Source organism: Peromyscus eremicus, unplaced genomic scaffold, assembly GCF_949786415.1.
Source record: "Peromyscus eremicus unplaced genomic scaffold, PerEre_H2_v1 PerEre#2#unplaced_113, whole genome shotgun sequence".
Classification (NCBI taxonomy): Eukaryota; Metazoa; Chordata; class Mammalia; order Rodentia; family Cricetidae; genus Peromyscus; species Peromyscus eremicus.
The window spans coordinates 197,291-224,085 of record NW_026734352.1 but is presented as its reverse complement, the minus strand read 5'-3'; the positions used below and the strand labels follow the sequence as shown (position 1 = coordinate 224,085).

At 40.4% G+C, this 26,795-nt stretch overlaps 1 pseudogene; it reads left to right on the top strand.

The window, feature by feature from the left end:
* The first annotated feature begins 1,111 nt into the window (after positions 1 to 1,111).
* On the top strand, positions 1,112 to 26,341 carry LOC131901580 (cytochrome P450 3A9-like; annotated as a pseudogene).
* The last annotated feature ends 454 nt before the right edge of the window (positions 26,342 to 26,795 follow it).

Here is a 26,795-nt window from a genome sequence, read left to right as displayed (position 1 = left end):
TTAGTTTCAGAGGGTGAGTCCATGATCATCGAGCTTGGCGACAGGCAGGCATGGCACTGGAGCCGTAGCTGAGAGTTTACATCCAATCCGAAGGCAAGAGGCAATGAGAGAGAATGGGAATGATGTGGCCTTTAGAAACCTCAAAGCCCACTCTCGGTGACACACCTTCTCCAACAAGACCTCCTAATTATTCCCAAACAGTGGAGTAAGTGTTCAAATATATGAGCCTACAGGGGCCATTCTCATTCAAACCACCACATCCTCTGACCATGGGCTGCATACAATAAAACAGAATTTGAAAACCACACACACACACACACACACAGCCACACAGCCACACACACACACACACACACACACACACACACACACACACACACAAATATACACACAAAACTCAGAAGGCACTATGTAAATTGTCTATAAAGGAGGGGGAACTCTCATGTCCCAGTGTCTTTAATCCTTGGACCCTTCCCAGCTCTCTGAACCATTTCCAGTGGGGAATAAATCAGGCTGACCAAGCCACAGGGAGCAAGTTTGTAAGTAGCCATGGGCTCTGCTTCAGTTCCTACCTCCAGATTTATACCTTGATTTTCTGCCCTGACTTTCTTTCATAAGTTGCAATATGAAATAAACCCCTTTCTCCAGGTTGTTTTTGATCATAGTGTTTTGTTTTTTGTTTTAATCACAACTACAGAAAGCAAACAAGGACAGAATTACTAGAAAAGAATTAAAGCCAAGGATTTCATTTGAGTTTCTGGTAAGAAGCAATAACCTTTGCACTCAGTGATAATGAAATCACTGGTTGCATTTTTTTGGTTAATATTTAATACCAAATGAATTCAAAGATCAAAGTGGGCACATCCATGGTGCCATGCCAACTGCTAAGATAGAGAGTGCACCTGACTCATGGAACTGTGGGTGGAGCACAGTGGTGTTTTCATTGGCTGCAAGGCCAGCCCAACCCCTTTCCCAGTCCTTAAGCACTGCAGGCTGGCCTCCTTGAGTCACAGCTGGGTGGGGAAGGGAGCTCATCAGGCTCAGACCTGCAAGGTGCAGCACACAGCTGAGAATAAAGCACAAAAGAGAGACTTGATTAAAGAAAGCGGCAATGGACCTGATCCCAAACTTTTCCATGGAAACCTGGATGCTCCTGGTTACCAGCCTGGTGCTCCTCTACCTGTGAGTAAACTGCCCAGGCTCCTCTCCTCAGTGATCAAGACTTGGGGATGTGAATTGGATAATTCTTTCCTCTACCTGTTTGGAAAATCCAAAGAGAAAATGAAGGGGATGTTGCTTGAGTGTAAGATGCTAAGACCTAAGGTGTTGCTATTGGTCTTATGCAAATCCCTCCAAGGGGATAAGTAGGCCTTCCCCTTCTACTAAACTCCACTTTCTGTGGATAGGAGGATTGAGTGACCTCAGTTATACTTGGGGTATACTCTGATTCAGTCTCAGTTTTTCCCCAGATTAACCAACCAGAGCTCAGCAGAAGCAGATTACAAATAGCTGGTCACTGTGTATGATAGGAGGAGGCCTCTTCTGCAAGGTCTTGGGATTGTGGGGATGGGAGGAGCTTCTGTGTCATCTTCACCTGTGTCCTCTGATGCAGGAGATGTTTAGTGTTGCCTCATGTGCACATGGCTAGTTTCTGCTCCCTTGTCCCACTTCTAAGACGATTTATATAATGCCCCTAATATACTCCAGGCTATATGGTACGCTCAGACTATTCCTTGTTTTGTTATCCTTCCCTGGATCTCTCTGTCTTCCCCCAATTCAGTCCTTCTACGTATAATTTGTTGAACTATTTGCTTCTAAGTAATGAGTCTTTTTGTATTATATTTGATCATTTTATTTTATGTGAGTGCTTGGTCTGCATGTATATATACGCACTACATGTGTTATTTTTGCCCATAGAAGTCAGTAGAGGACATCTTATTCCTTGGAACTGGAGTTACATACAGATGGCTGTGAGCCACCATGTAGATGCCGGGAATTGACTCTGGATCCTCTGCAAGAGCAACAAGTGCTCTTAACCACTGAGCCATCTCTCTAGTTCCCATAAATGATGAATCTTTAGGGCAAATGAGACCTGACTTTGGTTCTTTTCTTTCAAATCCTCTAGCCTCAGTATAAGGAGTTACTCCTCCCTGGCTTTGAGATCTCCTGGCATCCTCAAAAGGCAGGCAATCTGTAACCAAAATTCTAAGTTCTACTGGGAGCATCAGTCAAAACATCCATCCCAGGATTTCCTTTCAATGAAGGGAGTCCTGTACAAGTGAGGGGAGGAGAGAGGTTATCCCGATTTCTGGGATTCAAAGCATATGTGGCCACCATCCCCAGCTCATTCTACTGTAGCTGTTCCCGATCTGTGGGTCAAGAGCACTTTGGGGGTCAAACCACCCTTTCTCAGGGGTCACATATCAGACATTCTGCATATCAGATGTTTACATTATGATTTATAACTGTAGCAAAAGTACAGTTATGAAGCAACAATGAAATAATTTTACAGTTGGGTCACCACCACATGAGGAACTGTATTAAAGGGTTGCAACATTAGGAAGGTTGAGAACCACTGTTTTTTTCTCTCTCTCTCTGTCTCTGTCTCTGTCTCTGTCTCTTTTTCTGTGTGAGTGTGTGTGTGTGTGTGCGTGAGTGCGTGCATGCATGTGTGTGTATGTGTGACAGAGAGAGAGAGAGAGAGAGAGAGAAACTATGAGTCTGTGACTTCTGTCACCATTTTACTCTAAGGGAAGTTAGACATTCATAATGATGTGAAAATGAAAAATTCAAATGTGGTTTTATTTTTATTTATCTTTAAAGCAATAGGTAAGTATTTAAAGTATTGTGCAACATCTTTTCCATCTGATAATATTTTACAATTAATGGAAATGTTTCATTTCCTTCTTTCTACTCAGCTCTAGATATCCCAGGACCTTCCTTCAAAAAGTTAAAATGGGGTTGTTGCTTTCAATATTTGTGACAACTGATGTATTTACTCATTTGTTTATGATAGTGCCAGGAATGGGAACCTAATGCATAAACAAATACGTGGTATAGATCGCATGTATGCTTTGAAATAAACTTGCTTATTAGGTTTTAAAAAATTCATCAGTGTTTCCTATACCCGTCTGTCTGGTCGTGTGAATCCCTTAGTACAGGTGGATAAGGAAGAGGATGGGCCAGTGATGAAATGAAATACCTTCAGGTATGAGTTACAAGGAAGTGGAGAATATGCCTCCTCTCTCAAGAGAAAACTCTCAGATACACTTGCTGAGTCCCATGGAGAAGATGTGAAGACTAAAAATAATTATTGTTGTTGGAGTTTTTGTTATTTGTTGCCTACATGTTGCCTCCCTTGTTTGAATTTTATAGTGTCTGTATCCACAACTGGTGAGCCACTATAGCATACAATGACAATCCCAATGTACTAGTTTTCTCTTTCACTTCATAGGTATGGAACCCATTCACATGGGATTTTTAAAAAGTTGGGAATTCCTGGGCCCAAGCCTCTGCCATTCTTGGGTTCAATTTTTGCTTACCACAAGAAGGTAAGTGTTCACTGGGCTCCCTATCTTTCTTCTTGTGTTTGCCAAGATTGGCTAAGGTCCATCAATAAAAAGACAAGATCTTGAGTAGAACTGAGGTAGCATTTCAGAAACTATGTTTGGCTTCCATCTGAGACAAGATCAGCTTCTTGAAGGCCTTGCTGTTAGTCTTTGGAAATTCCGGTTTAGTGCAGTTCATCAGCTCAGACCTTTGACATATCAACACTCATGCTGAGGACTTGATGTTCAGACTTGTGATCTTCCAAGGGCAATGTCCTTTGTTCTCAGTGCAGATTCTAGCAAGGGACAGCCATGCTTCTGGAATTTTTATTTGCATAATTAGAACTTATAACTGAAACTTAGCAGAAGTTTTCTTTTGAAGTGTCAGAGACTCATTGCAAGTATTTCATTTCCAACATTGTGTGTAGAGGAGAAAGTACTTTCCTTTGCTGTGTTCTGTGTAGAGGTGGCCTCTCCCCATTTTTCCATGTTGCCAGGGAGCCATAAAGGCAAACTCCCTTTGTTATTTTTTTAAAAATATTTTTTTTTGGTGTATGGGTATTTTGCCTGCATACAAGTCTGTGTATGAGTTCTGGGTGCCCACAAAGGTGTCCCCCTAGAACTGGAATTACAGATAGCTGCTATGTGGGTGCTGGGAATTGAACCCTGGTCCTCTGGCACACCAGGCAATGCTCTTAACCACTGTGCCATCTCTTCAGCCCACTCATTATCATTCTTATTCACTTGCCTTCTCACTCAGAAACTTGGTGGAGACTAAATGCTCTAAATTAAAGGAGGCCACTGGTCTCTTCACTGTCACAATTCTGTTAGTCTTCTAAGGAAAGAGGCATGAAATAAATGAAAAAGATGCTGGGTAAGGAGTTTAGTGGATCTCACTGGCATTCCCTTAGCTTCTGTTTCTCCATTGTGTCTATGGAGGGAACAGTTCAGAGAGTCTTGGGATTTTAGGGACAGCATGTGGAGAAGCGAAATCTTTAGAGACATGTTGTTAGCTGTTATTTGTAGCGAAGGGTAAGTGGCCAAGCATAGGCAATTATTTACAATCAAGGGTGAGCTTTTGTTCATTTGCAATGTTGGGAGAAAATTTGAGAAACTTTAATATCCCCATTTCAAATACCTCTAGCAATTTAATCTCCTTTCCACTCCGACAGCTACAAATAACAATGCCCCTCTCACTGCTGTCTAGGGATAGACAGTAAACCTGATTTTGTAAGATCCAAATCATTTGTGCCCCAACTAGAGGTGAGAAGAGTATATTTAAAATAGTTATGGATTTTTATTTTCTTTCTCTTTCCAGGGCTTCTGGGAATTTGACAAACAATGTCATAGAAAATATGGGAAAATGTGGGGGTAAGTACTATGGCAACCTCCATTGGGAAGACGGGAAATGTCAAAGCCCACAGGAGTGTAAGCTATGTATTACGAAGATTTTGGGGGGCTTTTCCTACCAAAGATCCCATATGTCTGCCAGTGTTGTGCTTCACAGACAGATTTTGGTGGAGAAAGTCGCATATTTTGATTTTTCTCCAGGACTTGACGGTTCAGGAATGGTTCACCTGAGTTTCAGTCCAGTGTCTGGATGTTCCACTATTTTGAACTTAAGTTACTTACTTTCAATTTTCCATTCACTTCATATCTTTTTTGGTATTTTAATATTTTGATTATGCAAAATTATGAAAAATAGTACATGGGCAATATTCATGTAGGCACCATCCAGGTAACATATACTCCAATTTAGTTCTAATTATGATCTTTGTATAGAGCTATTTTGTGTTTGCCCCTCCCTGAATGTCCTACGTTACACTTCGTTTCATGAGATGCCAGTGACCTATGGTCAGAATCCCTAACTTGAACTAGGTGCTCATGTTGCATAACTAAGTTGTTGGTTATATAACATTTGGATCAGATTCTGGATTCCTTGGCATGCCTCCAACTATCAAATCTAGATGGCTGGGTTTAATCCTCTTTGCTTTGCAGGTTTTATGAGGGCTGACAGCCTGTGTTAGCTATCAGGGATCCAGACATGATCAAAACAGTGTTGGTGAAGGAATGTTATTCTACCTTCACAAGTCGTCGGGTAGGTGCCTATTCTCTATTTATTTATATATTAGGGTCTTTTTGAGGCATGAATGTTTACGTGCATGTGCATAGGGATATGCATATGCGTGCCCATGTACATACCTACACACATATGGAAGTCGGAGAAGGATGTTGGATGTCCTACTCTATCTGCCTTATTCCCTTGAGACAGGGTCTCTCACTGAACCTGGAGCCAGGCTGTCAGTCAGTAAGCACTGGCAATTCTCCAGTTTCTGTCCCTCACAGAGCTGAGGTTATAGATGCACAGGGCCATGTCCAGCTTTTTAAATATGTGCTTGATATTCAAACTCAGATCCTATGTTTTTATATGTTAGTGGGGTTTTTTTTTGTTTTTTTTTTTTTGACAAGGTTTTTCTGTATAACAGCTCTGGCTGTCCTGGAACTTGCTTTGTTTTTACAGAGAACCACCTGCATCTGCCTCCCAAGTGCTGGGACTAAAGGTGTGAGCCACCACCACCTGGCAATATGTTAGTTTTTTATCATGAAATAATTATAATTTCATAGGGCATTGGCCCAAAATACATAACAATGGTCCATATGTCCCTCATCTTGTTTGTCTCAATGGTGATATTTTACATAACTATAAATTTAGTATGCTTCTGTGACAGGAAATTTGTATAACCCATACATTTTATTCAGTACCAATCTTACATCTCTTTATTTTGTAGTGTGTGTGCACAAGGGTATGTAACTCCATGCATGTTTATTGGTGCACCTATGTATAACCATCAACAGCCAAGGTACAGAACTGTTCCTTCACCTCGAGGTTCCCACATCCTTGTCTATTAGAGTTGCCACACACAGCTTGTATTTTCTTTTTTTAGTTGGAAACATTTTATCTTTATTTTCTACAGCATTGGCATATATTTATTGTACAAAAACAGTGGGCTTTCTTGTGACTTTTTTATTTTTTAAATAGTTATTTTGTGTATATGTTTGTATGTGTTTCTCTCTGTGTGTGCATGTGCACATGTGTGTAGGTGCCCACAGAGGCCAAAAGAGGGCACAGATCCTTTAGAGCCGTAGTTATTGGTATTTATGAGGCAGCTGAAGTGTGTCGAGGACCAAACTCCAGTCCTCTGCAAGAGCAGCAAGTCTTCTTTTTTTTTAATTAAGATTTTTTTCATTCATTTTACATACCAATCACAGATTCCCCTCTCTTTCCTCCTCCCACCCCCTCCAGCCTTCCCCCTGATCCACCCCCCATTCCCTCCTACAAGAAAATAAGGCCTCCCATGGGGTGTCAAGCAGAGCCTGATACATTCAGCTGAGGCAGGTCCAAACCCCTCCCCCTGCACTGAGGGGTCTTAAGTGCTGACCCCTCTCTCTAGTCCCTGTAATATTTTGTTGTATGAACATAGTTTTAAAAAAAACTATTATCGACACTGATAGGTGATATTCGTGTTCCTGAATTTGTCTTCACTTAATGTGATCTTTGGTTCCATCTATTTTCCTGTAAATGATATAATTTTGTTCCTCTTTATGGCTGAATAAGACTCCATTTTGTGTGTGTGTGTGTGTGTGTGTGTGTGTGTGTGTGTGTGTGTGTGTATGCATGTCTATAGCACAATATTTTAGGATTCTCAATCTTGCATTTGTGAGAGTTGTATAAATGTGTGTGTACATGTGTGTGCCTGTGTGAACCTGCAGAGGCCCCAAGGAGGATGTTACGTGTTCTACTGTTCTACTCTGCTGTTTTGGCTAGTCTGGTGGGTCAGTAAGCTATTGGTATCTGCCTGTCTCCATTCCCCCAACACCAGGTTACAGGCACTCTTGGCCATAAAATGTTTTAAAATGTGGCTGTTGCAAATTCAAACCCAGGTCCTCATGCTTAAAGAACAAGCCCTCCTACCCTCGGAGCCGTCTCCCCAGCAGATTGTTTTGATCTGTGAATTCTTGACATTTCTTCATTCCTTCAAATTTTCATTGATTTTTTTAAATGAGCATTTTTATTGCTGTTGTTAGATTTTGTTAGATTCATACCTAAAGTATTTCATTTTCTTTGGAATGATTGTGAAAGTCATTGTGTATTTAATGTAGTTTTGCATATTCCTCACTTACCAGTGTGCCTTAATTTTTGCAAATTGACTCATTTGTAAGTTCTAGATATTTGTTTACATCTTCCATGAATTCTCTATCTTGACCTTAATTTAATAAAAAATAGGGAAGTTTTTTCTTTCTATATACTTTTTGTTTTATTTTTTTCTTCACTCCAGTACAATGTTGAACAGAATGTTGAGTGTGCATTTACTTTTAAAGGAGATAAACTTTATTCTTCCACAGTTGGGCTCAATTTTAGCTGCTGCTCTTGTGACTTTCCATACAACACATACACTTAAAATTTTTCATTGCATTTATTAATTACATATTATTAGTAGAGCTAGGCATAATATTAAAATGCATGCATATTGATACATCAATCAACTCAAGCCTACCTTTATCAAACCTCCACAACTGGGAAGGAATGCCTTCCCAGGCTGCTGGGAAACTTCCTGGAGGAGGTGAGCTAATATCAAATGAAGAATTATGGGTGGGAGGGACGGGCTCAGAGGAGAAAAGGGACATTACAGCTTTTTTGTCTTTAAGATTCAGACAATCTGGCCTGGTGGTGGTATAACTATTCAGGAGGTTAGGTCAGTAGAAGAAAATGTGTGAGTCTAAGTTGGGCTACAGAGTGAATTTCTCTACCTCTAGCCTCCCAGAGAGTAAGGCATTTGAAACACACATTTCCTGTGCCATTCAATGACATAGTTATAAACAATTTGTATGTAAATGATGCCTGTTAACATTTCACCACAACCTGGCAGTTCTCCAAATCTATATAGGGCAACATCTCTTTTGCTTTGGATTCTAGGTATTTGGTCCATCGGGAATTTTGAAAAAAGCCATCACCATCGCTGAGAATGAGGAATGGAAGAGAATTCGAGCATTATTGTCTCCAACCTTCACCAGTGGAAAGCTCAAGGAAGTAATGAAGTAATAATAAGTTTGTCATTGGAAACATGAGGAACAGATATGGGGACAAGTAGAGTGGAAGATCACAGTCCTTTTCCAAGCAGTGTCCTCTGAGTTGAAACTTCCTAAGAATGTCTCTTTGTGTTAATGGGACTTCTTGCTTTGTCCTTGGGGAAGCTGTGTCCACTGGGAACTGAGGCCCCTCAGCTCACTATGGATGGTGTGCTGTGGGATGTTCTGTATGTCACATGTGTTGCTGATTAGTCAATAAATAAAACACTGATTGGCCATTGGCTAGGCAGGAAGTGTAGGCAGGACAAGGAGGAGAATAAAGCTGGGAAGTGGAAGGCTGAGTCAGAGAGACACTGCCAGCCGCCACGATGACAAACAGCATGTGAAGATGCCGGTAAGCCACAAGCCATGTGGCAAGGTATAGATTTATAGAAATGGATTAATTTAAGCTGCAAGAACAGTTAGCAAGAAGCCTGCCATGGCCATACAGTTTGTAAGCAATATAAGTCTCTGTGTTTACTTGGTCGGGTCTGAGTGGCTGTGGGACTGGCAGGTGAGAGAGATTTGTCCTGACTGTGGGCCAGGCAGAAAAACTTAAGCTACAATGGTGTTTTGTTTTGTGTATAGATGCTCCCCATCATTAACCAGTATGCAGATGTGTTGGTGAGAAATATGAGGCATGGATCAGAGAATGGGAATTCCATCTCCATGAAAGAGTGAGTGCTGGCATGGTCATTGGGGGCTGGGTTGTTGTGTGAGTTCTTTTTCTGTTGCTGTGACAAAAGACCCTGACAAAAGCAACTGAAGGAAGAAAGGCTTCATGTTGCCTTACAGTTCTAGGGGGATACAGTACGTCACAGCATGAAGACATGGCGGCATGAGCAGGAGGCTAGCGGATCACACTGTATCTACGATCAGGACGAAGGAAGTATGGCCAGACTATAGAGACTCAAGGCCTGCCCAAAATGACTTGCTTCTTCTAATGAGGCTCTACCTCCAAGTTTCCACATTTTTTTCATAGACAGTGCCACTAGCCAGGGACCAAGTGTTCAAATGCATGATCCTCTGGGGGAATATTGCACATTCAAATCATAACAATAATGCTAGGAGACTCCATAACTGCCAGCTGTGGAGTTGAAGTGTCCATTGTTAGGTTATTCCAGGACCAGTAGAAAGTGAGTTGTATGGTGTTTCAACTGATTACAACAGTTCAGACTACTACTGAAGTTTGAGACCAGAGGAAACTGGAGACATCCTTGTAGCAGTATTAGGATGGGCTTATAATGGGCCAGCCTACAAAGGGTTGTCTCCTATAAGAAGGTAGGATGACTTACAGAGAACAAGTCTCACCTCTGTATACAGGATCCATTATTAAGTCATCTACTCAACTGTCATTTTTTAAATTCTAGAAAAAAAAAAGATAATTTAGAAAGAAAGGACATTATCTAAACAAACCTGTTAGTGTTGATTCAGTAGAAAAGATGGAGAAAGTACTCGGATGCTGTGTGTGTACCAGGAAAGTTAAAATGTCAAACAATTTATATTCCATCATAAACTTTTTGAGACTATCAATGAAATAGTAAATCTTTCCTTGGTCTGGCAAGACAGTTCAGTGGGTAAAGGCACCAGCCACCAAAGTGCTAACTTGACTAGATCCCTGGGAGCCACATGGTAGAGGGAGAGAACTGATGTCCACAGTGAAGAACAATGTAAAATGAGTACACACAAGCTTAATATTTAGCTTATCTTTCCCACACTTACAAAACTCAGGACTGAACCCAGTGTCTTAGGGTTTCCATTGCTGTGAAGAGATGCCATGACCATAACAACTTTTTTCTTTATTTTTTTTATTATGAGAGTTTCTATTCATTTTACATATCAACCTCAGATTCCCCTGTCCTCCCTCTTCCTACCCCCAGCCTTCCCCCCTGAGAGCACCCCCTATTCCCATCTCCTCCAAGGTAAGGTCTCCCATGGGGAGTCAGCAGAGCCTGGTACAGTAAGTTGAGGCAGGTCCAAGCCCCTCCTCCCTGCACCAAGGCTGTGCAAAGTGCCACGACAACTCTTATAAAGGAAAACATTTAACTGGGTGGCTTACAGTTCAGAGAGTCAGTCTATTATCATCAAGGTGGGACATGGTGGTGTGCAGGTAGATATGGTGGTAGAGAGGTAGCTGAGAGTTCTACATCTTGCACAGGCAACAGGAAGTGAACTCGGACACTGGGTGGAATCTTGAGCATAGGAGACCTCAGTGACACACTTCCTCCAACAAGGCTGCACCTACTTCAACAAAGGTACACCTCCTAAAAGTGCCACTCCTTATGAGCTTATTGGCGGCCAATTACATTCAGACCACCACATCTAGGGAATGATAATGTGGATCATGTCTTCCCACATCCATTAACACAATCAAGGCAACACGCCTGTCCAACTTGGTATAAACAATTCCTCCTTAAGAGTTTCTTCCCAGGGATTTCTAGATTATGTTATTTTGATAATTAAAACTAATCATTGTAGTATCCATGCCATCCCACAGCACAAAGACAGGTACAACACTGTCACCTGAAAAACTTCTCACAATTGAGTATGGTCAGAACAAGGGCATCATAGGAAGGGTTTCTGTGTGGCACTCTGATTATCTTGGCTGGACTGAATTTACTCCTACTTCACACCTTATGTGTCTTAGGCAGAGTAGGAAGAGTTGTAGCTGTTAATTTCCATTTCTCTCTGTCCTCAGCATTTTTGGGGCCTACAGCATGGATGTGATCACTGCCACATCATTTGGTGTGAATGTTGATTCCCTCAACAATCCACAGGATCCTTTTGTGGAAAAAATAAAGAAGATCTTAAAAGTTGACATCTTTGATCCATTGTTCATCACAGTGAGTACGTGACCTCATGTTTCATTCTTTCTGTCTTTTTAAGTAACAGTGTAGTGAAATATAATCTGCATATGTTGTCAGTAGTCCACTTAAACAGGCCAAAAGATGGTTTTCAGTATATTTAAAATATTTTCAGCTATCACTGTTGTCAGCTGTGGAACATTTTTGTCATCTCAGAAACTCTGTACTTTTAATGACTAACTCCTTACCTCTCACAGGCATAAACAACAAGTAAGTCTATTTTCTAACTGCACAGATTTGCCTATTCTGGACACTTCATATAAATAGAACTGTATAATGTCACCTTTTGTATCTCACTTTCAAATTAGTATGTTTTAAAAGTTCATGCATCTTAAGTGTGTATTAGTATTTCATTTCTTCTATGACAGAATTATATTCCATCTTATGGACATGTCATGTTCTGTCTGTAACTGATGGATATTTGGAATGTTTTGACTTTTTTGGCTGTTGTGAAACAGTGCTGTTATGAATATTCTTTTTGTTTTTCGAGACAGGGCTTCTCTGTGTAGCTTTAGAGCCTGGCCTGGACTTGCTTTGCAGACCAGGCTGGCCTTGAACTCGCAGAAATCCACCTGCTTCTGCCTCTTAAGTGCTGGGATTAAAGGTGTTCACCACCACTACCTGGCCTTGCTATGAATATTATGCAAATTTGTGTTTCAACACGTTTTCAGTTGTTTTTTGATGTATACTCAAGGGGAAGTCCTGAGTTGTATAGTAATATCTAATATAATGTGCTGAACTAATTAAGGACATGTCTTTAATCACAAAAGAGTGTTGGCTTTGATGTTTTTTTCATCTGTTCATCTGTTTTGCTCATTTTCATTTGCATTGATATACTCAGTTATACAGCAGAGCATCCTTGAGATGAATCCTACCGAGTTAGGGTAATATAACTCTTCTTATAGTCACTTGATTTAGTATCTAATATCGTGTTGAAAATCTTGCAACCACACTTACAAGTGATGTTAGTTTGTAGATTTCTTTTCCTGTGAGATATTCATCTGGTCTCAGTGTTAGGGTACCACACATCTTATGGAAAATTTTGGAGATGTTTTCATGTCCTTTCTATATTTTGGACATATTTGGGAAGAAATGGCATATGCTTTTCTTTAAATATTTAGCAAAAGTCATCATTGAAACCTCCTGGTTTTAGGCTTTCCTTGTTGATAGCATTTTTTAAAAAATCAGCAGCACTTTAAATTCTGTACTTAAGGCTAGATAGGAGGAGGTAAGATTAAGTATGATACCGGAACACATTGATCCGATAATCTCCTCTTGTCATAGTTTTCAATTTTCTCTAGATTGTGAGGAATGCTATGGATCTCTGTGTGCTTGCTTTGCAACAAATAACTTCTCATTATGTCACCAGTCTATTATGCATTGTATGCATTTCTTTTTGAGTCAGTTTCTACAATTTGTGTATTTCTAGGAATTTGTACATTCTGGCTCAGATGTATAATTGAGGCTATTGTCCTAGTTGCTCAATTACTAGTGGGATTCCTTTATATGCCCTTGTGTTTTCCATAACATTATTCTCCTCCCACTTCACTATGCATGCTAGTAATCTGAGCTATCACTCTAATTCTAGAACAATCCCAGCTAACATTTTGCCAACTCTGAAGACATTTTCAAAGAAGAATCTTTTGTTTTCATTGATTTCCTCCATGTTTTTTATTTTATTAGTTTGCACTTTGGTCAGTAGTATCCACTCTCTCTCTGCCTAAAGTGTGTTTTTCCTTCTCTTTTAGTGGTACATGCTATAAAGTATTGTCATACGGCATCAGTTTTTCCTCAATACCCACAAATACCCTTCTGGATATTGTTTTGTCTCTATCTTATAAGGTTTTCTTCATTTTTTGTGTGTTTTTGGTTAATGTTATCATCATCATCATCATCATCATCATTATCATCATCATTTGTGTCTGTGTTCATGGGTGGGTGGGTAGGTGCACTGGAGTATATGGGTATATGGGTGTATGCACTGGAGTATGTATAAGTATGCAGATGTCGGAGGGCAACTTCAGGCATCTGCCACCTTTTGTTTGAGGCAGGCTCTCTTACTGGCCTGGAACTTCACCAAGTAGGTAGGCGAACTTCACCAAGCTTCACTAGACATTAAGCTTCCAGGAATTCAGTGTCTTCATCTCTCATGTTGCCATTCGCGAGGCACTGCACTTGGATTTTAACGTGGGTTCTGGGACACTGAACCCAGAGCCTCACATTTGCAAGGCAAGCACTTAAGCCTCTGAGCCATCTCTCCAGCATGAAGCTCTTTCTTGAACATCACGATTAACTGCAGCAACTGGACTGAAGCCTGATTTATCCAAAAAGACCTTAGTCCAACATGTCAAGGGTGAGAGGTCAAGGGATTTAACCCTGAAACCGTGCAGCAGGTGCCATTGATATCACTTCTATGTCAGTGGCCATACATTGACACACCCTTTCCCAGCCAGTGGCTTGGAACCTGAAAGAGAGAGAGAGAGAGAGAGAGAGAGAGAGAGAGAGAGAGAGTGTCTTGGTTGAGATCCTGGTAACTTTTACTGTTCTGAGTGTTTGGAATAAATGTAATCATTCCAGGTAAAATTTGTATTTTCACCACGGTTTCTCTTTTCTTTCCCCTCTAGCACTCTTTCCATTCCTTATCCCAGTATTTGATGCGTTAAATATCTGCTTGTTTCCAAAAGATGTTATAAGCTTTTTTAAAACTTCTGTACAGCAAATGAAGGAGGATCGCATGCAAGAGAAAGCAAAGGTAATAACTACTCACACGAGGACTTTCATTTGTTGATAATGTATTTCTCCCTCTTTCTATAAAACAAATATACATATATATATATTTCCTCTGTATCTTTAAAAGTTACATGAGGAGTGTAGGTTAAGGACAGGGAATTTTCGATATTTAGAAGAGAATGAAGAGTGTAGTGGTTGGGAATAGAGAAATAAAATGAGCCAGAGAAAGCATTTAAAATTAATGATATGCCTGACAATTAGTGTACCACAGAATAAATATTTTTAGGGCAAGAATTTCACCACATGCTAGTAAACAGATATTGTTTGCATATGATTTGTGGGGATGTAAACTGGGGGAATTATGGAAAACTATATGGATAGATCTAAAAAAAAAATCAAAGTTTGTTATTTTGTCAGTGCTGGAGATAAAATAAAACCCAGATCCTTACATGTGATCAGCAAACATGTCATCCTTGAACAATGGTTCAAGTTGCCCTGGGTATCCAGCTCAATCCTATTCTAGAGTTTCATATTGGAAACAGAGTTTATGACTTTGATGTTGGACTGGAAGATCACAACAGAGAAACTATTAATTATTATTATTATTATTATTATTATTATTATTATTATTATTATTATTATTTTGGTTTTCACCTTCCTCTGCCTCCTGAGTGCTGGGATTAAAGGTGTGAGCCATCACACCCAGACAGGAACAACCATTATTAATGGATAATTTCTTCAAAGATTAAGTCTTCAGTGATCTTAGTTCACATCAGAGGAAAAAGATGAGCAAAAAGTTAAAAATAGAACTCCCATGTGATCCAGCCATCTTCCTGTCGGTCATAAGATGACATAAGCTTGTGTGGGAGACATTTGTACTCCTATGCTCATTGAAGTCATTCTAAAAATCCCCAAAGCTATAGAGAAATGGACTTTGAAAGTTCTCATCACAGATGAGTGATGGATGTTGAGAAAAATATACTTAACCTGATTTAAGCAACATTCAATATATACATGCATCAAATTTTCATTTCATTCCATTTCTATGTACAATTTTTTTGTGTGCGTCATTTAATGTAAATTTTAAAAAAGTGAGACAAAATTACCACTTCCTTTTCCTAAAAGGATAATGATTCTGCTTACAAATTCTTTCCAGGTACTTCAACTCCCCAGACCTCATACTGGCAAGAAATCACTTCATTTCCAAGCTTATCATTTTACACATTTTCAAAAAAAAAATTCATTTTATCCTACCCAGCACAGTTTAGTCTGCTTTATTTTTAATTTTAAGTTTTTTGAGATAATCTTGCTATGAAGCCCAGGCTCGTCTCTCTCAGTCATTCTGCCTCCAAGTTTCATTATAAGGACAATGGTTTGAGATTAAGATGGGAGGACACCAGACTGAAGTCCAGAACTTCTGTGTGAACACACACGCAAAGGGAAGGGGCCAACCTGGACTGTTCAGAAGCCAGAGAACTCAGGGTCAAAGACAGGAAAGACCAAAGCCATTGGATTCAGAGCCAGTGTTCACCCAGGAAAGCATTCTGCTCTCCAAAGCATGTGTATGGACATGTTTTTTTTTTTGTTGTTCTTTATCATTGACTTTGGGAATCCCAGCCAGACTTCTGGACTTTCAATAAGCATTATTGTCAGAATGGTGACTAGTTCTGCACTTGTGACTCACTCTGACCTCTCAACTGACCTTGAATCTTTCAAAAATTATTCTTTCAGCAAAGAGTGGATTTTCTTCAGCTGATAATAAACTCCCAGAGTTCTAACATCAAGGAGTCTCATAAAGGTAAGCAAGAATGTTTTATGTTTACTGATGGGGAACCTCAGAGTGAGGAGTTTGTCCTGGAAATATTCAGAAGGATTTTCAATTAGATGACTATGTCTCCAAATTTCAAACAAACAATTCCAACCCCTTAAAAAAATTCCACCCCAACCCACAGATGTAGACATTATATACAGCAGCCAGAGGAACTTTCTAGAAGCACAGGATTATTACTGTGTTCAAAACCTGAAGGGCAGCTGTAAGCATGCAATTCAGGACTGGAGATCACCAGTGGTCTCTGGATCTGGTACTACAGAACAGATACCAACTGGGCCTCATCTAGATCCCCTGAGTCAAAAGCTCTGCCTGGAGATTTTCACCCAGTGAGAGGAACAGCCCCACAGTGGTGATGGTCACTGGAAACCTGGGATGAATGCTTGTCCAGCTCTTGATTTACAGCCAAGCTTTGATTTCCTGTGTAGTTGATATGGAACGTGTAGAGAAAGCCTTGGGATTAAGCACATACCCCACTACTCTTACTAGCTTTTCACCTGCTCATTATCCCATCATGGGTGGTTTCTGAGGAAGCCATTGCTGTGACGGTTGAAGAATGATGGCTTTCTAATGCCGTCCCATCCTATGCAGCTATGAGCTCTGTTCTGTGTAAGAGAGGGGCAAGCCGTCTGTTTTCTGTTTCATTTTCTTCTTTTTCCTCCTTCTTCCTCTTCCTTCCCTTCCTTCATCCTCCACAACTCCTCCTCCTTCTCTCTCCTCCTACTCTTCTCTCCTCTCTCCCCTTTGTTTTTCTCCTGCTCCTGCTCCTCACCTCCCCTGCACAATCCCATGTATTAATTCTGTTCCCTCACTATCATCACTTATTTTGACACTCAGGTTCATTCAGGCATATACATTGAATAAGCCTTTCATATGGGCATCTGAGCTCTTTTTTTGAGATCCTAATACATGTAATCACAAGACTTATCCTTTCCCTTTCTCCAAACCCTTAACATATACCCATCCATGCTTTCTTTCAACTTCACGTTCTCTTTTTTCATTGTTATTGAATGCACATATGTATATACATAAATGTTCCTAAATATAATCTGCTAAGTCTATATGACGTTATACATATGTATGCCTTCAGCAACGGCAATTTGGTACCGAATAACTGTGCTCTTCCCTGGAGAAGACTGTTTCTCCCCCTCTCAGCATTGCTTAGTTGCCTGTCATTCTCTGTGTAGTGTTGAAGCCTCATGAACTCTCCCCGTGCACTTTGGCATATCTATTGGTGTCATCCGTGTCAGCTCGTGTTTGGGCAGTCATGTTATTGAGACTTTATGGGCATAGCTTCTGATATTACTAGGAGACAGTCTCACAGAGGACTTCCTGATCTCCTGGCTCTTCCTGCCCCCTCATCTGCAATGTCCCCTGAACCTTGGGTGTGAGAGTGTTTTGTAGATATATCTACTCGGACTAGGCTCCACAGCAGTAGTGGCACACACACCTTGGTGGTAACCAACAGCTCTCTAATTGGATTTAAGACCTTCTCAACAAGAGGGAAACCATGCCTGGTACTGAAAACCCAGCTAACTACTCAGGGCTAGTAAAGTCATGGATCTTAGAGGAGAATCTACAACCACCACTTTACTAAACCATATAATCCCTAACAACAGTCTAAACATTTGGCCTTACAGCATCAGATGAGTACACTCTTCATCCCTCATCAAGGAAACTTGTCTTTGGAACAGACTAAGTTCTTTCCTATTCTTCTCTAATTTTATATATTTTAAAAAGTAGTTTACAAATTTTAGAGAAATTATAGGCTCACAGTCAATTTCAGTTGAGTTTATACAGGCTTTCATATGTTCCTGCCTCCCTCACGTGCACAGTCTCCCATCCTTTTTAGAATAAATTTTAGAAATTCACTTATTTTGCTTTTGCATATATTTGTCGGCGTGCACATGCAATGGTGTGCGTGTGCGGGTCAGAGGAAAATCTGCACAATTCTGTCCTCTCCTTCTGCCCTTTGTTTCTGGAGATGAGCTCATCAGGCTTGGCAGCAGGCCCTTTACCTGCTGAGCCATCTTGCTGTACCATCAAACTCACCCATTTTTAACATTCCTCAATGGAGCAATATGTTTGTTATGAGCATTGAACCTACATGTTCATATTATCACCGAAGGCCCATAGTTATAATTAGGATTCATTCTTGGTCTTGTCCATGGCATCTGATTCATGCTCAATGAATGTGGGCAAGTTTATACTTGACCGGCTAGTTTATACTTTATGGGAAGATAACATGAGTCATTGTGCATACAACTACCTTGTTGTAATCCCTGCACTGTAAAGAAAAACTGTTAAATAAAGAGCACACACATAAGGACAGTCTTGCTTGGTCAAGTTTAGCTTTAGTCAAAAGCTTGGGTCTTAGGGAACAGGGCTGCATTTCACAGCATCAGGGTGCCGCATTCCACAGATGCAGTTTATCTGGAGTTGATGTTTCTTCCATTTGAGATTAAAAACAAAATCTCTAATGAGGCTCCATTTATTAGAATGTTGCTAGTCATTACCATTTCAATTAAGGAATTATTCTCTAATTTATGTCTGTGTATGTGTGTATGTCTGTGTGAATGGATGAGTGCAGGTGCCTGTGTTGGTTAGAGGAGAGCATCCCTGGAGCTGAGGTTACAGGTGGCTGTGAGTTGCCCACAACCGAACTCAGGTGCTCTTCAAGAACAGCCTGCATTCTTTTTTTTTAGACAGACTTTTTCTGTCTGTCTTGGAACTTGCTTTGTAGACCAAGCTGACCTCAAACTCAGGGATCCACAAGCTTCTGCCACCCAAGTGCTGAAATTAAAGGCATGTGCCACCACTATCCAGCTACAACCTACATTCTTTTTTTTTATTTAAAATTTTTTATTCACTTTACATACCAACCACAGATCCCACGTTCATCCTTTCCTGCTCCCCTCCAGCCTCCCCCACAACCCACTCCCCATTCCCTCTTCTGGAAAGATAAGGCCTCTCACAGGGAGTCAGCAAAGCCTGGTACATTCAGTTGAGGCAGGTCCAAGGCCCTTCCCCTGCATCAAGGCTGTGCAAGGTGTTCCACTGTAGGTAATGGGCTCCAAAAAGCCAGCTCATGCACCAGGGATAGACCCCAATCCCACTGCCAGGGGCCCCTTAAACAGAGCAAGCTACACAACATCTCCCACAGGCAGAGGGCCTAGTCTGGTTCCATGCAGCTTCCACAGCTGTCAGTCTAAAGTTCATGAGTTCATGAGCTTGGTTCAGTTGTTTCTGTAGATTTCCCCATCATGATCTTGACTCCCCTTGCTCATAGAATCCTCTTTCCTCTCTTCAATTGGACTCCCAGAGCTTAGCCTGGTGCTTGGCTGTGGATCTCTGCATCTGCTTCCATCAGTTACTGGGTGAAGGCTCTATGGTGACAGCTAGTGTAATCACCAATCTGATTATCAGGATATATAGCCTATATTCTTAACAGGCTGAGCCATTTCTCTAGCCCATCACTCTAAATACTCTGTAGCTATTCCTTTTTTCTGTATTTCTCTCATTTCTGAATTACATTTTGAAGATTGGTAATACTCGTTTGTCCAATGGTTTATGCATATAAATATCACAGCTCATGAAAGTTCAAACACTGACCAGGGAGACGTGGGGTGGGTTTGAGATTCTACTAAGAGTTTCCAAGTTGTTGCTACTGGTCCACAGACCACACTTTGAGTAGCTTTCATACCACTGCCTCAGGTTTCTTAAGACCTATATAGTTCATAGATCTGCTAATGTTTCATGCACTTAAACCTTTCTATTTCATACTTACTCAAAATGTTTGAAACTAAGTTTTAGGCAGAATATTTTTTTAAAAGGGCAAATGGTGTCATCTATTTTACTTATATGGAGTCATTTTCCAGGGCTGGGGTTATGGCTCAGTGGTTAAGAGCAATTGCTTTGTGAACATGAAAATTTTAGTCTGAATCCCCAGCACCCACACAAAAGGCTAGGTAAAGCTACATGTGCTTGTATAGCCCCAGAGCCAGAAGGTGGGAACAGGAGGGCCCAGAACTCAGTGGCTAGACAAACTAGCTGAAATGATGAGCTTCTAGTTCAGTAAGAGACCCTGTCCCTGCAAATTTCATGATGTCATTGTTTTTCTCTGCTGAGTAGTTTCCATTGTGTATATGTGCCACATTTTCTTTATCCATTCTTCAGTTGAAGGGCATCTGGGTTGTTTCCATGTTCTGGCTATTAGGAACAATGCTGCTATGAACATAGTCGAGCATGTGTCCTTGTGGTATGATTGAGCATTCCTTGGGTATATGCCCAAGAGTGGTACTGCTGGGTCCTGAGGTAGATTGACTCTCAATTTTCTGAGAAACTGCCATACTGATTCCAAAGTGCCTCTACAAGTTTGCACTCCCATCAACAGTGGAGGAGTGTTCCCCTTGCTCCACATCCTCTTCAACATAAGCTGTCTTCAGTGTTTTTGATCTTAGCCATTTTGACAGGTGTAAGATGGTATCTCAGTGTCGTTTTGGTTTGCATTTCCCTGATGACTAAGGATGTTGAGCAATTCCTTAAAAGTCTTTCAGCCATTTGAGATTCTTTTGTTGAGACCTGTCTGTTTAGCTCTGTAGCCCCTTTTTTTTTTTTTTTTTTTTTTTTTTTTTTTTTTTTTTTTTTTTTTGGTTTTTTCGAGACAGGGTTTCTCTGTGTAGCTTTGCGCCTTTCCTGGAACTCACTTGGTAGTCCAGGCTGGCCTCGAACTCACAGAGATTTGCCTGGCTCTGCCTCCCAAGTGCTGGGATTAAAGGCGTGCGCCACCACCGCCCGGCCCATTTTTTTTTTTAAATTGGATTGTTTGGTATTTTGATATTTAGTTCCTTGAGTTCTTTATATATTTTGGAGATCTGCCCTCTGTCAGATGTGAGGTTGGTGAAGATCTTTTCTTATTATGTAGGCTGTTGTTTTTATCTTACTGACCATGTCCTTTGCCTTGTAAAAGTTTCTCAGTTTCAGAAGGACCCATTTATTAATTGTTCCTCTCAGTGTCTGTGCTACTGGTGTTATATTTAGGAAGTGGTCTCCTGTGCCACAAATCATAATTTTTTTAAGAAATACTGATCTCCTTTACCTAAAATGTGTCTATTGGGCCAGCAATATAGATCAACAGATAAAGGTACTTGCTACCAAGCCAAAGACCTGAGTTCACACCCAAGGATCCAAATGTTGCAAGGAGAGAAATCACTCCTGCAAATTGTCCTCTGACCCTCACAAGAATGCCATGGCATACTCCCCCCTCCTCCCTCCCTCTCTCTCTCACACACAAATGAAATAAAATAAAATGTATTTCCTTTCCCATTAGCTTTACCCGATCTGGAGATTGTGGCTCAGTCTATTATCTTTATTCTTGCTGGCTATGAGACCACCAGCAGCGCTCTTTCTTTTGCTTTGTATTTACTGGCCACTCACCCTGATGTCCAGAAGAAACTGCAGGATGAAATTGATGCAGCTCTGCCCAATAAGGTGAGGGAACAGTACCTGGAGAGGGAGGAAGGGAAGAGGAGACACATTGACATGAATGATTCCTTATCAGTGAGATTTTTTTCAATGAAGTGATAAGCATCGATTCCTTTACTTAAGGTTCTAAAAAGAGAAATGAATGGGAAACAGGCATTGGCTACTTACTGCTTTTAGGAAAACAATGTCTTTGTTCATAAATATTGGTATAGCTTTATCCATTATCTGTCATCAAAAACTACCAAGAAACAACCACCAAATCACAGTGGCATGGAAGATGAACTTTGGCTAGTCAAGTGTCTCGGTAGTCAGGTCTGCTGATGTCATGGGGTGTGCTATTGCCTGCTGTTGGCTGAGTGTGACTGGCCTTGGCTGGACTGGGCTAGGCAGATTGATTTAGTTCTGTCCCACACATCTCTCTCCACTCATAGGCAGCCTGAGTCAAACTCTTAACCCTACAGTACAGTTTGTCTGAAAGTCCCATAAAGTAATAGTCAAACATTTCTCACATTGGTCTTTACAACTCTGCCCAAACTGGGAGGCTTGGGATGTGAGGTTATGTGGTCTGTGAGGCCCTCTGTCTGCCTTATCATTCTCTTCAGAGCTCCCAGGCAAGCCCTGAGGGAACAACCAGTGTGCTGGACCAGCAATAGAGAATGTGGCTGAGTGATGGATCCTGTTTTCATTGTAACTTTTTACCAGGGTTGGAACTGAGCATTTTGATGGCAATGACTATATCTGTCTTTTGTCACCTTTAATATAGAAGAGACCAGTATCTCCTCAGATCATTTAAAATTTTATCCTATTAATGCTTCCAAATTTTATATATATATATATATATATATATATATATATATATATTTGAAAGAATGGCACATGGGATATTTTCAAATAAGTACAATAAGGATTTTTCTTCTTCCTATGTTTATATACCTTCAAGTACATGTATGTGCCCTTTCTGTGAAAAGGTAACTCTAAGTGTGTCAAGTTGTTGACTCTAATTATCATGATCTGTTAGTTATGATTCCCTACGTAAGAAAGAAAAAGTAGTATATAGTAATGCTGAGGATTTTAGGTCCTGGGTTTGGGATTGTCACAAAGTCTCCATATTTCATAATTACCCTACATTTCTTATAGGTGCATTGAGCATGTTCAAGTATCAGTTATTAAAATGCTTTTTAAATGCTAAGGTCTTTCATCAACAGGAGTTTTTCTTTGGTAGTGTAACCCCTTAGTAGTTCTCTACAGATGAAAGTTAGTTCAAGATCTTAATTTATGAAAATCTCTCTCTCTCTTTGTAGGCACCTGCCACCTGTGATACCCTGGTCCAGATGGAGTATCTGGACATGATGGTGAATGAAACTCTCAGATTATATCCAATTGCTGGAAGACTTGAGAGGGTCTGTAAGAAAGATGTTGAAATCAATGGGGTGCTCATTCCCAAAGGGACTGTGATGATGGTACCAACCTTTGCTCTTCACAGAGACCCAAAGCATTGGCCAGAGCCTGAGGAGTTCCACCCTGAAAGGTACAGGGATATGGGAAAGATAAACTACCCAGAACTGGACTAGTCCAAGCATGATGTGCTGTCTCTTGGTGTTGAAGTCACATAAGTAGCAACAAGAGTCTGTCTCTGTGTCTACTTATCTATCTATCTACTTATCTACCTATTCAAACTTTTAAGACAAGAGTAGCATCTGTCACAATGTGCTCCACACTATCTCATTTTATGCATTAGGCTTTTCATGCCTAGGTTTTTCTTGCTGTTTCCTTTAGCTGCTCCCCTCACCTTTAGAGAATATTTACATTTTCCATTTGACTACATTTTGCCTCCTGGGTCCTTCACTGCAGCTTTAATGGTGTCATCTGAGGGCCTTGTCATTTGAGCTGCCTTGCTGAACACAGAGGAGACCACAGGTCCTTCCATTATTTGCCTCTGGCTGTTGTCCTGGCCACTTTCTTACCTTATGTGACTTTTCCAAAGCCATGTTGCCTGATGTCTAGGAGTCTGAGACACTCTTCTTTTGGATGTGGCTCAGGTGGTCCTTTCTGGAAACCCAGAGGCAAGGTCAGGCTTCAGTCATATTTCTACAGTCTAATTGTTTTTTTGGTAAGCAAAATAAAGAATGGTGTTTTTAGGGCAGAGGCTGGCAAGCCGAAAGGACTAGGATTTAGACATTCATTGCTTCTATATATAGTACTTGCTAAAGAACTTAACCAGAGCTCATCAGTATTTCTGTCTTCCAGACCAGATGACTTTTGTGTTCCTTCCAGTCTCAGCAATTACATCTCTTATAGCTTTGTAACACACAGATGATTGACCATATTGCTGTTATATTCATTTAATAATGAGACAGGTAGCCTGTGTTTACTGTGTATGAGGGACTACTCCAAACACTGATAAAGCGATATGTTGATGAATGTCTACAACAGAGAATGTTTGACAAATTCACGAGTGTACTGTATACAAATCAATATCCATAGCACTCTCAATGGAATTCTATGTGACCAGTATCCATTTGTCCATGTGTGGTGTTTATTCACACACCTCCACAAATCATCATTATGATTTTGGAAATATAATAGTCTTAAATACATTAGAATTTTTCCAAAATATTAAAAAATAGCTTAAAACACATAGTCATATTGCAATTGCCACTTTTCTAGAAACCAAAAAATTTCTCTTAAGTATCATTTATTTGTTATATGATTTGAATAACAATTGTATATCTTCCTAGATTTTTATACTCAAAGGAATACATAGAGAAATAAATTAATGATAATATTATATTAGAGTAGCATTGTATGTCTTTGTAAATTATCTGACTTAAACTATTCAGTAAGAAGGAAGGGAAGAGCAAGAAGAAAAAGAAGTAAGAGGAAGGCAAGAAAAAGGGAGGCTAGAAGGGACAGAAGGAAGGAAAAGGAAGAGGAAGAAAGGGAGGGGAAAGAGGAAGGGAAAGGAAGAGTGGAGGAAGGGAGGATGGGAAGCTGGAAGGAACAGAGTGAGAGATGGAAAGAAGTGGGGAGAAAGGGAAGGTAAGCAGTGAAGGAAATAAGAGAAATAAAGTAGAAAAATAATAATGGAGAAGAGAAAAAAGAATAACAGAGAGAGGACAGTGCAAGGGAAACAATTTCAGTAGTGGTAAGAATTTTATCCTCCTGCTTTAATGAGTGTTAGTTCAGCCAATAACATACTTTTCTTCCTTTGGTCTCATTTCTTATGTCTCAGAGAATGAACACATCATACTAAATGCAAAGATCATGTTTAAAGATGAATGTTTGTTCTAGACAGCATTTACTTCATCTCAATATGACTAAAAGTTCCTCCATGGTAAAGCAAGAGGGAAGACTTGTAATTTGTATAATTCTTATGGCATATCACCCACTCTGAGGCCCAGAGAACATCACAGAAGAAGTGGTAGAAAGACTGTAGGAGCTAAAGAGTAGAGGAGGTGTGGCAATAGTGTCTTCTGGCTAGAACACAGCCTTTGCTGTCATGAACACACAATGTCTGTGACAACCTGTGAAAGACTCACACAAAATAGACATGAAAATAGGAGGGGACAAGTTGTAAAGAAGACAGTGAATAGAGTTGGGGAGGGTATACACGAAGTTAATGTGGCAGGGAAAACAATCACAATGCATTGTATACAAGTAAGAAACTCTAAATGTCACACCAGAATTTCCACAACTGGCTCAGGAAAGCTTCCTGTTTACTACTGCTTATGGGTATCTAAAAAATATCAAGCAAGTGACTGTTGTGGATTCTTAGGCTTCATTAACTTGTCTTCATTTACTCCTGTGGGACCAGGTTCAGCAAGAAAAACCAGGGTAGCATTAATCCTTACACATATCTGCCCTTTGGGGATGGACCCAGGAACTGCATTGGCATGAGGTTTGCTCTCATGAACATGAAAATTGCTCTTGTCAGAGTCCTGCAGAACTTCTCCTTCCAGCCTTGTAAGGAAACTCAGGTGAGTGTGCTTTTTCAGAAGTTATATTTTTGGGGAGTTTTGCTTTTTAACTGGGGCATTGATTTGCAGAAAAGCATATTGATCTATTTGTCCAAGGAATTTCTTTGCAATATCTATTGGATAATTTAAGTATTTCAGTTTTAGAGTTGCATCTTTTGCTTTATAAAGACCTAAGTATAATGACTGTCTAAATTCAGGGGCTTCAGAAGATAGGTCTGTCAGTAAGGTTCTTGCCTTGAAAGCATGTGGACTTGAACTTAATCCCTATAACTCATGCAAAACAAAGCAAACAAAGCAAGCAAGTAAGCAAGCAAGCAAACAAACCAAACAACCCACCAACATACCAACCAAAAAACCCAGCCAGCAACCAAACACCAACCAACCAACCAACCAACCAACCCACCTATTACCAACCAGGTGTGTTGGCATGCACTCGTAATCCCAGTACTGAGGAGACAGACCAGCAGATTCCCTGGGCTTACTAAGCTGCTAGACTATATACTTTGTGAGTTCCAGGCCAGTGAGAAACCCTGTCTCCAAAAAGGTAGATAACACCTAAGGAAGGACATGGGAGGTAAAAGTAGTTTTTGTGTCCTTGTAAAGCACTCTTGGCACTTGTATGTCTCTTTGTATTTGTGGTTGGTGTTGTTTCACTGACTGCTTCTTGTACTTGCTGGACTGTTGCAGATCCCTTTAAAAATAGCCAAGCAAGGACTTCTTCAACCAGAAAAACCAATCCTTCTAAAGGTTGTGTCAAGAGATGAGACTGTAAGTGGAGCTTGATGCATAGTGGTCTGTTATGATGCTGCATCCCACTGGACCAGAAACCAATTCAGATTGTGAATAAATACCAAGATGAAGATGTGGTAATCTTGTGCACTCATGCAGGATTCTGGGTGTTCATTGAGCTTGTCATGGAACATAAGGACATAATGACACCAATCTAAGATAGATATGTTCAACTCCCTGGTTCTTGTGGGACTCTATTTCTACTTCATTGTTACTACCAAATCCCCTGATTTCTGATGATAAAATAAACACCAGTTACTAGTTTTATCAACAACTACTACTGAAAAACATGAGAATTTTTATAGTGATGCTAATAACTAATTTTTTATTAAGAATTTTTTTTATTCATTTTATATACCAAAGATTCCCCCTCTTCCCTCCTCTTGCACTTTCAGCCTCCCCCTCCCAGTCCACCCCCATTCCCTCTTACAAGAAGGTAAGGCCTCCC